We start from the raw sequence: 15,754 nt of genomic DNA on the forward strand, positions 1-15,754 counted from the left end.
CTTGCGAGATCTTTTCTTGTGTCTCGTGATTCCCAGCGATGACAATCTCTCTCTATCACTCCTCCCCTTTTCCTCGATTATGCGCTCTCACCACTGAGTCTCACAATATCTCCGAAAACTGCAATGAGAGAACGCGAGAGGGCGATCAGGAGCCGACCACGCATGACATCCCGTTAAACTGCGTTTGCGAAATTGGTTTTGTGGCGGCTTTTGTGGTTAAACACTGTTGCGGTAGCATGATCGTGGAAGCGGGAATGAGAGAGAAAAGGAAAATGTCAATCGCGAGTGTGTTGACATGAAAACGTGTTCGGCTATGTTTGACGCTGAGAGCTTCGATAAGGAAAAAAGAGCAGTTGTATTTGAGGCATGAATATTCAAGCGGGATAATTGTAGTTGCTTAGAGCTGGTATTTAGAAATTTCAACAACCCTGGTGTATAAATAAAAAATAAAACTTGGGATCATTTTATTTGCAATAAAATGTTGTGAATTCAACTATTATTTTGATTTGGCTTTGTAATTTTGAAATGTTTTTTCTTTCGAATGCAATTTTTTTTATGTTTGAATTTCATTCATGTCATTTCTTTATTGAAAGTTTCAGAATCAATTATTAAACTAAAAAATGGCACAAGATAACGAATTACCCATTTCGTAAAAATGTAAAATGAAACAAAAACATGTTTCGCTGTCTAAAATTTTCCAATTTTTACCATGTTTACTGCAAATTGGGTACTAAAGCCCTATGTCAATTTTTATGTACAACGGTAAAAAACACGATTAAAAACCATTTCTGATCACTTTTTTTCATTTTAATGCAAAAATTTTTTTTGACAAGACAACATTTTTTCGATGGATCAACTATGGTCCCCTTGGAACGAGCTGTCAAGTAGGAGCTTTTCTGTCAAGAAGGACCGCGAGGTTAATTTTTCGAAATTGATTTAAAAATCCATTTTAAACTCTTTCTGGTCGTACAAAGGGTCATTTTACTCAGAAAAATAAGCTTTATCGCTGTAAACAATAATATCAGCAATCTAAGCTTCATTTTAGGACCCAATTGAAGCTTTTCTTTTTTGAGGAACTTGATTAAAATTGATTTTTTCAAGTAGTGAGTAAGCAAAACAAAGATTTTTTTCAGTAAAACTTTGCAGTGATAAAGTTTTGTTTGAAAAAGCTTACAGAAAGCAATTCAGTCATACTGAAAATAAAGATAGCTGCAAAAAATTCTAGAATTTTTAAAAAGTCCAAAATAAGTAAAGAAATCAGCGAGCAAAAATATATTTTTTCATAAACAATTACACAAACAATTTTAAACAAAAAAAAAATATATATATTTTTGAAGTTTATCTATGTTTATGTTTCTAAAATCAAGGTAATGAACTAACACTAGTTTATTTATTTATAGGACACATAAAAAACAATTTAAAAAAGCTATAGACTTGAAAGAACCTTATATTAAAAAAAAGTTTACACTTACAACTTTTATCAAACTTTTGTACCGGCCCGCCACTGGTTCAGAAAAATCAGATCTGGCCCGCAGGGCCAAAAGGTTGGGCACCCCTGCATTAAGTCATTTGAAATTTATGATAAAAAAGCTATTTAGACGACTACAAAAAGGGTGATTTTCAACATAACCTTTAATGGTCGCCACGAAAAGGCCGTGTAGATGGTTGCCGTTTTTTCAAAGGCGTTTTCTGTATATTGTTGAAAAAAGTCTGCAGGTAGTATGATTTTTCTAACTTCATAACTTATTTTTATCAAGACTTCTTAGGTGCTGCGATGACGTTAGGGGTCATCCATAAACCATGTGGACACTTCATGGGGGAGGGGGAATGAATCTATAAATGAGGGGAAGGCATCAACCACCTAAAGGTGGATTAGTAAGGTTTTTCTGTTCCACTTACGATCTGGGTTATTTTGAACCAATTCTGTAGTGTCACCTCCCAATCACAGGGCAGCGAATGACCAAGAAGGTTAAAGCTGCCAGAAATAAATAAATTAACAACAACAACCTCCCAATCAATGGCATCTCATAACAAAAATAAACTCAATTGAAGTACAATGATCACAAACTTTATTGACTCAATAGATCACAATAGATCCCATCTTTACTTGCGTTGCACTCCAGAAAAACCACCGGAATAAAACGTGACACTGGTAAAAAAATGGAGCAATCTTATCAGTGACATAAAAACAGTAGCCAAATTCGATTATGGCTACACCTCAAACTCGTTTGATGGTTCAAATGTTTACTTTGGGAAGTTTGTAAAAGTCATGTTCCGTGTCATTCGATGTCAGCGCAAACATGGATACTGACAACTCGATAGCTTTGCTACTTCCAAGTTTGTCCAACTTCAACAATGCAGACAATTCTGCGTTCGGATGGGAGCAAGTTACGTTCTGGGTGCTTAAAGTCGAAGTCGGTTATCTTCGGGGGGAATTGTTATCTGACGGCCACTGACAAGATTTACAATGCTTCCGCGATAAGCTCCCTGAAATTTGGAACTTCTGTGCGCGCGCGTTTTACCTCCGTTAATATATGGCAATAAAAATCCTATCTATCAGTAAAGCGTTAAGCCTTCTTCCCCCCTTCCTCACGCTTTAAGCAGTACCCCTTCCCCGTTAACCCCTCACGCCAGAGGATGATAGCAATTGCGAGCTTGAATGCTTGTTTTGTGTATATCGAAGCCTCGGTCCCCCTTTCCGATATGATAAATGAGGATTTGGACCCCACATCGGCTGGCTTCTTATCGAAGAGAAGCGATTTAGCTATCAGTTTCGAAGCTTTGGAAATTAGACGGGGGTGAGCTTTAATTCGACGGTTGCCTGCCGGTCTGCCGAAGGTGCTCGTTAATTTGCTCAGTTCTGTGCTGCTCAGGTGTCACGCCGGTTGTCTGTGATAGAGAAGTGGGAGCAGGCGCGCGCGTGTGACTCGCGGAAATCGTGGAAAAAACGTTAAAAATAAACCGGCACGTGTGCACATTTTGTGAATCAGCTAGCAATCGATGTGTGAAAAGGTGAAAAGTGTGGAAAAGCTGCAGGAAAATCGCTATTCAATTTAGGCTGGGAAGTGCCCGGCAGAAGTGGATTACAATTGGATTCTGTGGAGCAGAGGAGGGGAGAAAAAAACTCGGAGTCCGGGGTAAGGTCCCTGGGCTATGATACGGCAAACAGCAATTATCCAATCAAAAAATAGCTGCTCGTGCAACCGTTTTCCAGTATTCAAACTCAAGGACTTCCATGTCCTTCTGGGTTGGTAGATTTTCGAGTGTATCCACTTGTTTGCTTCAATAGCTATTTTTTCCGCCAAAGTTGTTGTTCGGGTTGGGCTGAAACCATATTTAGAAGATTTTATTTTTTTTGGGGAGGACATTTTCCGCACTCTGCTGCATATGTCGTTTTGAGGTTTTTGGGGTTCAGATTTGCTTTGATGGTACGTGGGTACATATTTAAATGGGAAATTGTTCGAAATGCGGTGGTGTGGTGCAGGGAGCGGGAAACCGCACACAATTTCAAAAGGGGTTTTGAACGGGACGAACGTAAATCCAATTGAATTGTGCGGTGCAGTGGTTAGGCAGACCCGTTTTCAGGAAAAAATAGGCATTTGAAACGTTTTGAAACAACTTACAATATTTTTAGATAATCATAGAACGTATTTTTTTTATTATGTTGCAATGATGCTTTTTGAAAGGATTTTTATGTCAACATCCATGTGTGAAGTAAATTCACCGTTCAAAAAAAAAAAAAAAAATGAAAAATTTTTCTTTTCGATTTTTGTGTTGAAAAGTTTTACTTTTCAGTAACCAGTTCTACTTTTCAGCACTTACTGAAGAGTATTATTTTCTACTCCGTTATTCTTGGTAGGGAAAAGATGGCCGTTTCGGTACTGTAGAAGGACATACAGAAATTGCAAATAATAAATTCAGAAGATTTTTAAACGTTTTAGAAAATTCAATTATTTTTTAACGTTTCAGGCCATTTTTGAATGAATAACACTTTTGAAACATTTTCAAACATTTTGAAAAACATTTTTCATAATTTTTTGACATTTTTAGACATTTTAAAACATTTTTCGACATTTTTAAACATTTTTAAACATTTTTAAACATTTTTAAACATTTTTAAACATTTTTAAACATTTTTAAACATTTTTAAACATTTTTAAACATTTTCAAACATTTTTAAACATTTTTAAACATTTTTAAACATTTTTAAACATTTTTAAACATTTTTAAACATTTTCAAACATTTTTAAACATTTTTAAACATTTTTAAACATTTTTAAACATTTTTAAACATTTTTAAACATTTTTAAACATTTTTAAACATTTTTAAACATTTTTAAACATTTTTAAACATTTTTAAACATTTTTAAACATTTTTAAACATTTTTAAACATTTTTAAACATTTTTAAACATTTTTAAACATTTTTAAACATTTTCAATTATTTTTAAACATTTTAATAATTTTTTAACATTTTTAAATATTTTTAAACATTTTTAAACATTTTTAACATTTTTAAACATTTTTAAACATTTTTAAACATTTTTAAACATTTTTAAACATTTTTAAACATTTTTAAACATTTTTAAACATTTTTAAACATTTTTAAACGATTTTAAACATTTTCAAACATTTTTAAACATTTTAATCATTTTTAATTTTTTTTAAATATCTTTAAACATTTTTAAACATTTTTAAACATTTTTAAACATATTTAAACATTTTTAAATATTTTTAAACATTTTTAAACATTTTTAAACATTTTTAAACATTTTTAAACATTTTTAAACATTTCTAAACATTTTTAAACTTTTTTAAACATTTTTAAACATTTTTAAACATTTTTAAACATTTTTAAACATTTTTAAACATTTTTAAACATTTTTAAACATTTTTAAACATTTTTAAACATTTTTAAACATTTTTAAACATTTTTAAACATTTTTAAACATTTTTAAACATTTTTAAACATTTTTAAACATTTTTAAACATTTTTAAACATTTTTAAACATTTTTAAACATTTTTTAACATTTTTAAACATTTTTAAACATTTTTAAACATTTTTAAACATTTTAAAACATTTTTAAACATTTTTAAACATTTTTAAACATTTTTAAACATTTTTAAACATTTTTAAACATTTTTAAACATTTTTAAACATTTTTAAACATTTTTAAACATTTTCAAACATTTTTAAACATTTTTAAACATTTTTAAACATTTTTAAACATTTTTAAACATTTTTAAACATTTTTAAACATTTTTGAACATTTTTAAACATTTTTAAACATTTTAAAAATATTTTTAAACATTTTGAAAAAAATTAAACATTTTTAAACATTTTTTAATTTTTTCCAAATATTTTTAAACATTTTTAACTTTTTTTCAAGATTTGAACCTGTTTTGAAAGTTTTAGTTTTTTTAAAACGTTATTAAATTTTTTAAATCATTTGTAATTTTTTTTTAAATTTTTCTTACTTTTTTTAAACATTGAAAAATAAATTAATTAATTTATTAATTAACGAAACTTTAAACTTTTTGAATAAAATCAAGTATTTTTAAACTTTTTTAATTTGTTAAAGTATTTTTAAATAATTTTAAATAATTTCAAATAATTTCAAATAATTTCAAATAATTTCGAATAATTTCAAATAATTTCAAATAATGTCAAATAATTTAAAATAATTTCAAATAATTTCAAATAAATTCAAATAATTTCAAATAATTTCAAATAATTTCAAATAATTTCAAATAATTTCAAATAATTTCAAATAATTTCAAATAATTTCAAATAATTTCAAATAATTTCAAATAATTTCAAATAATCTCAAATAATTTTAAATAATTTCAAATAATTTCAAATAATTTCAAATAATTTCAAATAATTTCAAATAATTTCAAATAATTTCAAATAATTTCAAATAATTTCAAATAATTTCAAATAATTTCAAATAATTTCAAATAATTTCAAATAATTTCAAATAATTTCAAATAATTTCAAATAATTTCAAATAATTTCAAATAATTTCAAATAATTTCAAATAATTTCAAATAATTTCAAATAATTTCAAATAATTTCAAATAATTTCAAATAATTTCAAATAATTTCAAATAATTTCAAATAATTTCAAATAATTTCAAATAATTTCAAATAATTTCAAATAATTTCAAATAATTTCAAATAATTTCAAATATTTTTAAATAATTTCAAATATTTTTAAATGATTTCAAATAATTTTAAATAATTTCAAGTAATTTCAAATAATTTCAAATAATTTTAAATAATTTCAAGTAATTTCAAAAAATTTCAAATAGTTTTAAATAATTTCAAATAATTTCAAATAATTTCAAATAATTTCAAATAATTTCAAATAATTTCAAATAATTTCAAATAATTTCAAATAATTTCAAATAATTTCAAATAATTTCAAATAATTTCCAATAATTTCAAATAATTTCAAATAATTTCAAATAATTTCAAATAATTTCAAATAATTTCAAATAATTTCAAATAATCTCAAATAATTTTAAATAATTTCAAATAATTTCAAATAATTTCAAATAATTTCAAATAATTTCAAATAATTTCAAATAATTTCAAATAATTTCAAATAATTTCAAATAATTTCAAATAATTTCAAATAATTTCAAATAATTTCAAATAATTTCAAATAATTTCAAATAATTTCAAATAATTTCAAATAATTTCAAATAATTTCAAATAATTTCAAATAATTTCAAATAATTTCAAATAATTTCAAATAATTTCAAATAATTTCAAATAATTTCAAATAATTTCAAATAATTTCAAATAATTTCAAATAATTTCAAATAATTTCAAATAATTTCAAATAATTTCAAATAATTTCAAATAATTTCAAATAATTTCAAATAATTTCAAATAATTTCAAATAATTTCAAATAATTTCAAATAATTTCAAATAATTTCAAATAATTTCAAATAATTTTAAATAATATCAAATATTTTTAAATAATTTCAAATATTTTTAAATAATTTCAAATAATTTCAAATAATTTCAAATAATTTCAAGTAATTTCAAAAAATTTCAAATAGTTTTAAATAATTTAAAATAATTTCAAATAATTTCAAATAATTTCAAATAATTTAAAATAATTTCCAATAATTTCAAATAATTTCAAATAATTTCAAATAATTTCAAATAATTTCAAAAAATTTCATATAATTTCATATAATTTCAAATAATTTTAAATAATTTCAAATAATTTCAAATAATTTCAAATAATTTCAAATAATTTCAAATAATTTCAAATAATTTCAAATAAATTCTAATAATTTCAAATAATTTAGAATTAAAATATAAATGGTGTTTTAATGATAATTGCGATAAAAATTAACTCCTTCGAGCCGGATTTGAACCAGCGACCTATGGATTACTATTTATGTTCCCAAATCTACAGTCCACCGCTCTACCAACTGAGCTATCGAAGGCTACGAAGAGCATAACAATTTCAATAGCCCAAATCACACCGCCTGTTTTCCGTCGGATGATTACAAAGTCTATTGAAACCGCAAAATCAGCTCCAAGTGGGGAGCATGAAACCGAAAAAAAAACAAGTTCCACGCAATCGCCTTTCTCCGATTTGATGACCTCGGCGCGATCAAAACTGAACCGTTGCACGCGGTGCCGTGCATTTTGAACGCAACGCGCCTTCGATAGCTCAGTTGGTAGAGCGGTGGACTGTAGATTTGAGTGCATTAATAGTAATCCATAGGTCGCTGGTTCAAATCCGGCTCGAAGGATTAGATTTTTTATTTGAGGTTTTGCAATTAAGGTTAAATTCCTTGCTACCTCTCTGTACAGTGGAAGCATATATTGCAAATTATGTGTTGAACAGCGCTATTATAATCGGGTTTTCTAATGTGTTTTTCGCCCTCTTGAGCCCTCACCCTCGAAAGCGGGAGGGAGTTCCTCCGAGTGGAAAAACAATGCAAAATCGTTAACAAATGATAATGATCAAATTTGCGCCTGGAGTGGGTCAAACGAACGCACGCCGCAGTTCACGCTGAAGAGTCCTCTCCATGGTGGAATCCACACATTTTTTTGAAGTGGAATACTGTGGCTTTTGTTTGATAAATACTAACGGTTGTCGGTCGGGCCCTCCAAAACTGCAGTTTTTTCAACTTTTTTTTTTGTTCAAAGCTGCGGCAACGAATCTGTATTCAATTTGAATTGAATCGTCTGACGACTTCTCGACGACGTGTCTTCCATTACATAATTACTCGCGTGGAATTGAATAACCGGCTGGTGGAAAACAAGGAGAAAAAAAGGACGACAAAACTAGATTTGATTCAGCGCTCTGCTTTGTTCGCCAGCTGACATGGCGCGCGCCAGTTTACTTCCGGTTTAAAAAGCACACACCTTGTAGCCTCGACTCCTGAACTTCTTCGCTCTTCGTTCGTTGAATCGCGCCGCATCCTGGTGAAGAGTTCCGTGTATAGAGTTCCATCTGTACCGCAGTCGTTGCCCCTGCTTGCGTTATTATCCTTCAATTACTGTATTATTGCTGCCTCTGAAAGGCCCACCTTGGATCTGCTACGCTTGGGTGGTTCTAATTCTTGAATTTGGATTGTTCAAGAATCGTATGATAATCCAATTTTTGTAGTATGAAGGCAAGGCTGTTCATTTTCTCAAAGCTAAGAACCACCCTACCAATCAAACATACCATCCAGTGATGATGAGACGAGCAAAGAATACTCCGTCGACGTCCTTACCGTTTTCCCCCGAAGAAAACCTTTGTTCTCCCTCCCGAAACATCGTCCTCGTCGCGGGTTCTCCTTCTCGAGAAACAACTGAAAGGCAACTTCCGCTCACCTTTGTACGCAATCGTCGTTGAACTCGTCGCCCGTGCTCCTTCACCCAGGTCGTCCTTCTGCAAGGATCCGGCTGCAATTCCGAGACATTAGACACTCACCGCCGCTGACTCTGGAGATCTTCGGCCGGGGGTTTTCGTCAACGCCCCCGGCGTATCAAATATTGCATCGAAGAACCAGACCTGGGCCAACCCACACAGTTTTGTTTCGAGCAGTTGTTGATCGCAGACCCCTTGAAGATCTGCGCGGTATGTTTTGCCACAGCTACATTTTATTGCACTCCGAGGTACTTGGACTTGGAGGAGTGCGCGCGTCTGAACAACGGAACTTGGCAGCTGCTGCTGGTTGTCGTCGGCTGATTTGGAGATTGATATCCGATTGAGGCCCGGTGAGGTTAAGGTTAAGGTCGCGAGACGTTTTGGGGCGGTGTTGACGGGGGAAACAATGCGATTTTGTTATTCTTGCCATGTTTGTGATGTTTGGCGATACAAAGAAGGGTTTAAGAAATTTTTAGAAATATGTACATTATATAGTAAGAATATCCTGACAAATGTTTGAAACTAGCAAGTCTAGAGCAAATCTTCAATGGTAATTTGGGCAGCTTTTAGTCTTCAAAATACAGTCATGCCTCGGTTTAGCACCACATATGGGAGATGCAATACCGAGGCGTGCATAACTGAAGCACAGAGCTTATGGGATAATTGGCTATAATCGAATGAAAAATCATGCAAACATCAAACAATTATAGTGTTTTGGAATCCGGATGATGTCAGCTATCCATTGTAATTAAAGTTACATGAAATTTTTCACAAAAATACGTATTTTGCTGTATTTTAAAATTGTAATTTTTTTTCTAAAAAGAACTCAAAATATTTGTTATTGCAATATGGGCATCAAATGATCGTGTTTTTGTCATACAATTCGAATGTCATACATTTTTTTTGAAAATACAGAAAAATTCATAAAACTACGTATTTTTGCAAAAAAAACTCAAAATTTAAGTTTTTTTTGCGATATTGGTATCAAATGATTGGGATTTTTTCATACATTTCGAATGTAATAGCAACATTTTTATAAAATTCTCAACATTTCCACAAAACTACGTATTTTCGAAAAAATATTCAAAATTTTAGTTTTTTTTAAATATGGGATCGGAACTTTTGATACATTTCGAATGTAAAAACAACCTTTTTTTTAAATACTCAAAATTTTCACAAAACTACGTATTTAAGAAAAAAAAAACACTCAAAATTTCAATAAGGTAACAAATGCTTGGAATTTTTCAGAAATTTCGAATGTAAAAAATTTAAAACTTTGAAATTTTGAGTATTTCTAAAAAAATACGTAGTTTTGTTAAAATTTTGAGTATTTTCGGGAAAATTGTTAAAGCTTTTGATTTCATTAAAATATATCTTGATCATTTGATAACCATTAGGATGGCTCGACATGATCGATTTTTCAGAACAAAGTTTTTTCGGTCCCTTTTGGGTCCCTGAACAACCCCCCAAAATTTGGGAGCGATTGGTTCAGCCCACACTTTGCGCAAAGCGATTCAATTTTGTATGGGATTTAGTATGGGAAAACCAACTTTTTTGTATTTTGATTTTTATAATTTTCAGGTTTCACTGAATTTTAAAACCAATATCGTAGGAGTGTAGCCCTGATCGTCCTCTAAAACTTTCCCGAAGAAAGTATGGTCGTATCTCTCTTCTGAAAAAAGATGTAGCGTTTTCAATAGTTCGTTTCGAAAATATGTTGCGAAAATTATATTTCCTGACAACACTGGCAGTACATTTACGTAATATGAGAACGACATTTATTTTTAACTCGTTTCAAGTGCATCCTAGGTAAATGGTGTCTTCTGAAAAGTTGTTGTGTATACACAGGGCTATCTTTTAAAAATATTGACGTACAGGGTGACACCACTACAGGGTGTCAACCCAACCCTAACTTTTTCTGTTGGTCATTTAGAGGACTGGTGTATTCGGCAAAGTTGTTGAGAAAGTTATTTAACGTAACTTTTTATCATTAGGGGAACAGGGTGACACCACTACAGGGTGTCAACTCAATCCTAACTTTTTCTGTTGGCTATTTGGAGCATTGATGTGTTCGGCAAAGTTGGAGAAACAATTATTTTATGTGACCTCCAACAATGAGTGACGTGGTGACACCACAACAGGAGGGAGGGGGAGGTTACTCAACACAACAAATTCTCAAAATGGTCTTTTAAAATATTGATTATTGCAGCAAAAGTCCTAAGAAGCTTATTTCATGACATTCGGTTAAGGAATTACACGGCAACCGGGGGTCATTTCATAACCGGGTCGAGCTAATGATCTAATTTCCAATGACTTCAGACAGTTTCCAGATATATGTTTTAAAAATACATGTGTCTGTAATCAACATGGCTTCTAATCTCCAATCTATCATAAGCATAACAAATCAGACGTATTTGTTAAATTCAAGTATTGGAATCGAACATAAGTTGATCTTGAGTGCAATTTTGACAATTGTTAAAAAAGGTTTTATTTTTTTATGTTTTTATGTATGACGTTGTTTTGCCAGTTAAAAATCCCAGTTCTAAGTGTGCTTTTAACTTGGCAAACATTGCTAACCGAGTTTTAATATATTTTTTTCTAATGGCGCATTTCTTTATTGTACAGTGTAAAAAGCATTGTTATTAAAATTCTAAACGATTTATTTTATTTTCAAACATATTATATTATCAAGGAAACTTATTTGTTTACACATTTGTAAAATGTAGCTGTTTTGAATTAATTCAAACCTGTAATTTTTGTTAAATTATCCTATCCCTAGAGAATAATATTTTCAAATAGAGTACCTCAACAACCTCTAAAATTTTAATGTGTGAATTTTATGTTAATCAGTTTGTTAATTGTGCTCAGAATTACTTAAATTATGATCGAATGATTAATTGAATATTATTGAGAGGAAAAAACGTGGATTAAATTTAATTCTTTTGATATTCCTTTATGCAAATCGAGGGAGCCATAATTGAAATGATTTTATAAAAAAGATGTTTAATCAATAAAACTGATATTCCTGGCTCAAAGTTGGCAATGATTCTTGAAAGTACAATACAGTCGGGAAAAATGTACGCTACAATACTCTTCGATAATAATTTAATAACATAAAAAAACAAAGATTTGTTTAAAAAATAGCTCATTCTGCTTTCTAAAAAATTTTCAAGAAAATTCAATAACAGAGGACAAAAATATTCTCGATAGCTCAACTTGGTATTGGCGAGATAAATTTATTGGCAATGGTAATTAACTGTTATAAAAAATAAAACAATACTTAAAATAGTCAAAATAGTGATCTTGAAAAATACATCAATAACTTTACTTAAGTTTAAAAGTACCCTTAAGTAAAGTTCTAGCAATATAAAAAAATATAATTCGCTACACGCAATCAGAAAATTTTCGAAAAATTTATTGGTTACCTTGGTCGGGATATCAAAAATCAAATAATCTGTTTGTAATTTATTTTATGGCCGGAATAATGTCCTTGATAAAATTACTCAAAAAATTTCCCATAGTTCTAGTCATATTATGGTGGAAAATGGTGTCTTTCACTTTTGGAGCAATGACTGTCAATGATGGTTTTGAATTCAGGGTCCAGAAATAGTAAATTGATATGAAAAATAATCACTATATGTAAAATGCACAAAAACACAAAGAAAACCATTTTTGATTGAAACATTCTGACTCAAGATTTGAATGTTTTTCAAAAACAAACATGGCCTCCAAACGGCCGATCGGGAATGATGCTTTTCAGAGCCTTAAGCTAAATAAAAAGTTATAACAAATTGCATTTTTTTAAAGTTTGGCTTGAATTCTTTAATTTGTTTTTTGCTCTCCATTGATCATTGCCTAGGTAAAACAAACATTAGGGGAATATCTACAAATTTAATATATCAAGCCTTTTTTTCAATTATTTACAAACATACCAAAAATTTTGTTGTGGAAAACAAATTGTATAGTTTGAAAGTAAAAAAAATCACTATTTCCAAAAGGTTTTAAAATTTGCTCAAATGTGTAATCGAATATAAAAGGATTTTGCAGTGTTTAAACTGTTGAAACTTATAAATACATCAAACATTTGGAATCATTTTGAAAAATTAACAAGCTCCTGATTTTCGAAGGCAATTTTAAACGGAATATGAATGAAAAACTTTGATTTTTTTTATTTCCAATAAAAATGTCATAATGTTCTACAAACTTTTAAAGCTAAATTAAAATAAAAATATTCATGAAAAATTTGCTAGAATCCTTCACGAGTTATTCATTGAGTTTGGAACATTTTAATACAACTTGTTTCAAGTGTATTTCAAATCATACATTTTTTTCGGCTAAACAACTCTGCAATATTGAATAAAATAGAATTATACAAAATGTTTGAATTGATTCCATTGATTTATCTCCTTGTTTTGAAAGAGTAATCCAAACATGTTTTCAAACTACTTGTTATGATAAAATCAGTGTGGGTGACATTGAATCTCTTTCCAAACATCCCAAAAATTCCATTCAGTTTTAAAAGTCGTGTGGGTTCCCCGCAGTTTCGCCCCTAAGCCCTGTTTTTTCTAACTTTGCAGGGTTATTTTTTAGAGTGTAACAATGTTCTACAAAGTTGTAGAGCAGACTATGTTCAAAAATGAAAGGGGTCGTACCGTCCCTCCGCCACGAGATATAAAAAAATGGACCTCGGATTCGTGGTCAGGGACAAAAGTTACCCCCTAGTACAAAGTTTCACGCAAATCGAAGAGTGGTTGGGGCAACTGCTGTGTGAGTTGGCGGAAAATTTCCCCTGAATAAAAAAAGTAGCGTGACGGGACAACATCGTAAAACTGGAATTTTAAAAGGCACTCCAAGATAATCGCCACAGTTTTGCCAGCATATATTATTTTTATTTTGTTCTTCTACACATTATCAAAAATTGAAAAACAAATCTTATGCTCCATGAACTGAACGAATTAGTTGAAATTTGAGTTTTTGCCAGCCATTTCTTTGCGAGTCGGGACAACGAAAGGAGCAGATTTATGAAAAAACTCATCTCCCATTCAATGCCTTGCAGTCCTTATTTGGTCAATATTTTTGGTGTTTGAGGTAAGAAAACGTATTTAAAGAACATAGCAATTTTCAAATCATAATAAAAATTGATTTTTTAATTTAAAAAATCGTATTAAAAATTGAATAAAGTGACTCTTTAGTGTAGCTTCGCTAAGAATCGGTCTAATGTTGAATTGACAAATTTATACCTTTCTTTGCATCATTTTTGTTTCATTTGATCTAATTTCATTTTGAGATTAGGCTTACTTTTAAATCAAATCCATTCAAACAAGTTTCATCAAACTTCACTAAATTTTGGGATAATTATGCTCAATTATCAGATAATTTTCTCCTAAGTTGACTTACTAAATCCATTTAATACCAGTAAACTCTGCTCCTCACTTTGAATTAATCAGCTAGTGCGTCCATCCAGAGATTTCCCGGGACAGAATGACCGAGAAATTTTGAAAAACTGGGAAATACATATTTTGGTCAGGAAATTCAGATTTTGTTGTGAAAATAGTGGAACAGTTGATTACTGAGTAATTGATTAGTTTTTTATAGCGTTCAAAATGTTATTGAGACAGCGTGAATTTTACTTTTTATGGAAAATTGTAGAAATCTTAGAGTACAAATTTAAAAATGTTTATTTTCTATGTATTTTCATGAATTGTTAAAATGTATGGTTATAATTTACGTTAGTTAATGTTATTTTAATTCAAATTTTTTTTTCATAGTTTACCATTTTTTTTCGGTGCAATCATCTTCTGTGAATTGGGACAAATGTATTGTTTTGGGAAAAATGTTGAATCCACATTTTTGCACAGTGTTTAGATATCTGATTGATTTGGTTAAAATTAAACATAACAACAACACAAAAAACTAGTACACCAAATAATGCTGTTAAATCTACTATTCCAACTTTTATTGAAGTTCTGATTTGCACCATAAGGCGAACTTAAATGAAGATAAACGATAATATTAAAAATTTAAGTTTAAAAAAAACCAAAATTCTAAACTTATCAAAAATGTAACAATGACTGGATGTAATTTTCATTGTTTCTTTTTTTCTTTTTCTCATACCTTATAAAATACCGTAAACTGGGGTGACTTTGATAGCCCGGGGTGACATTGATAGAAATTTGATTTGGCCACTAATTTTGATACATCCAATGTAACAGTCACATTTTTGCATATATGTTCGATAATAAGCTATCCCTTAATGCTTACATACTTAGAATACTCAAAAATGTTTAGATATTAATTTGACAGGTATTTGAAAAACCTATCAAAGTCACCCCAGTTTACGGTACATATTTTGTATAAGCTTTTATTTACTTATTTCATCTGAAACACATTTTATAAAGAATTGCAGTTGATTCAAAATCTAAAGCATAACAAAGTACATTAAAAATACCAACTGCTTTCCCCTTTAAGATTGTAGTCTAGACTCTCACCAGTTCATGACAACAAACTTATTCTATGATTTTAAGGTTTAAAAACATATGTACTAAAAAATAGTTTTATGGCAATTTAAAAACTAACCTGGGTCCCGGGAAATGCCGGGAATTAAATTTATGTTTCCCGTTTCCCAGGAAATCCAAAACCAGGGAAATTTTTTGATGGAAGGAGGTTCAGCTTGGGCTTATGACGGAACACGAGTTAAGCTAAAACATCGAAATAAATTTATGTAGCTTGGAAAAAAATAAATTAATATCTATGCACTTTTGCTGCAAAAATCAATATTTTAAAAGACCATTTTGAGAATTTGTTGTGTTGAGTAACCTCCCCCTCCCTCCTGTTGTGGTGTCACCACGTCACTCATTGTTGG

General features: G+C 30.0%; 1 protein-coding gene and 2 non-coding genes across 3 annotated transcripts in view; 2 read left to right on the plus strand and 1 right to left on the minus strand.

Moving 5' to 3' along the window:
* The window catches only part of LOC6045612 (transcription factor hamlet), a 145,191-nt gene that overhangs the window by 34,316 nt on the left and 95,121 nt on the right, over positions 1-15,754 (plus strand).
* On the minus strand, positions 7,379-7,471 carry Trnay-gua. Its single transcript has 2 exons — positions 7,435-7,471; positions 7,379-7,414 (listed from the first exon to the last, which is right to left on the minus strand). It is a non-coding gene; the product is annotated as a tRNA-Tyr (tRNA).
* Positions 7,691-7,783, plus strand: Trnay-gua. Its single transcript has 2 exons — positions 7,691-7,727; positions 7,748-7,783. It is a non-coding gene; the product is annotated as a tRNA-Tyr (tRNA).

The sequence above is a fragment of the Culex quinquefasciatus genome, chromosome 2 (genome assembly GCF_015732765.1).
Source record: "Culex quinquefasciatus strain JHB chromosome 2, VPISU_Cqui_1.0_pri_paternal, whole genome shotgun sequence".
Classification (NCBI taxonomy): Eukaryota; Metazoa; Arthropoda; class Insecta; order Diptera; family Culicidae; genus Culex; species Culex quinquefasciatus.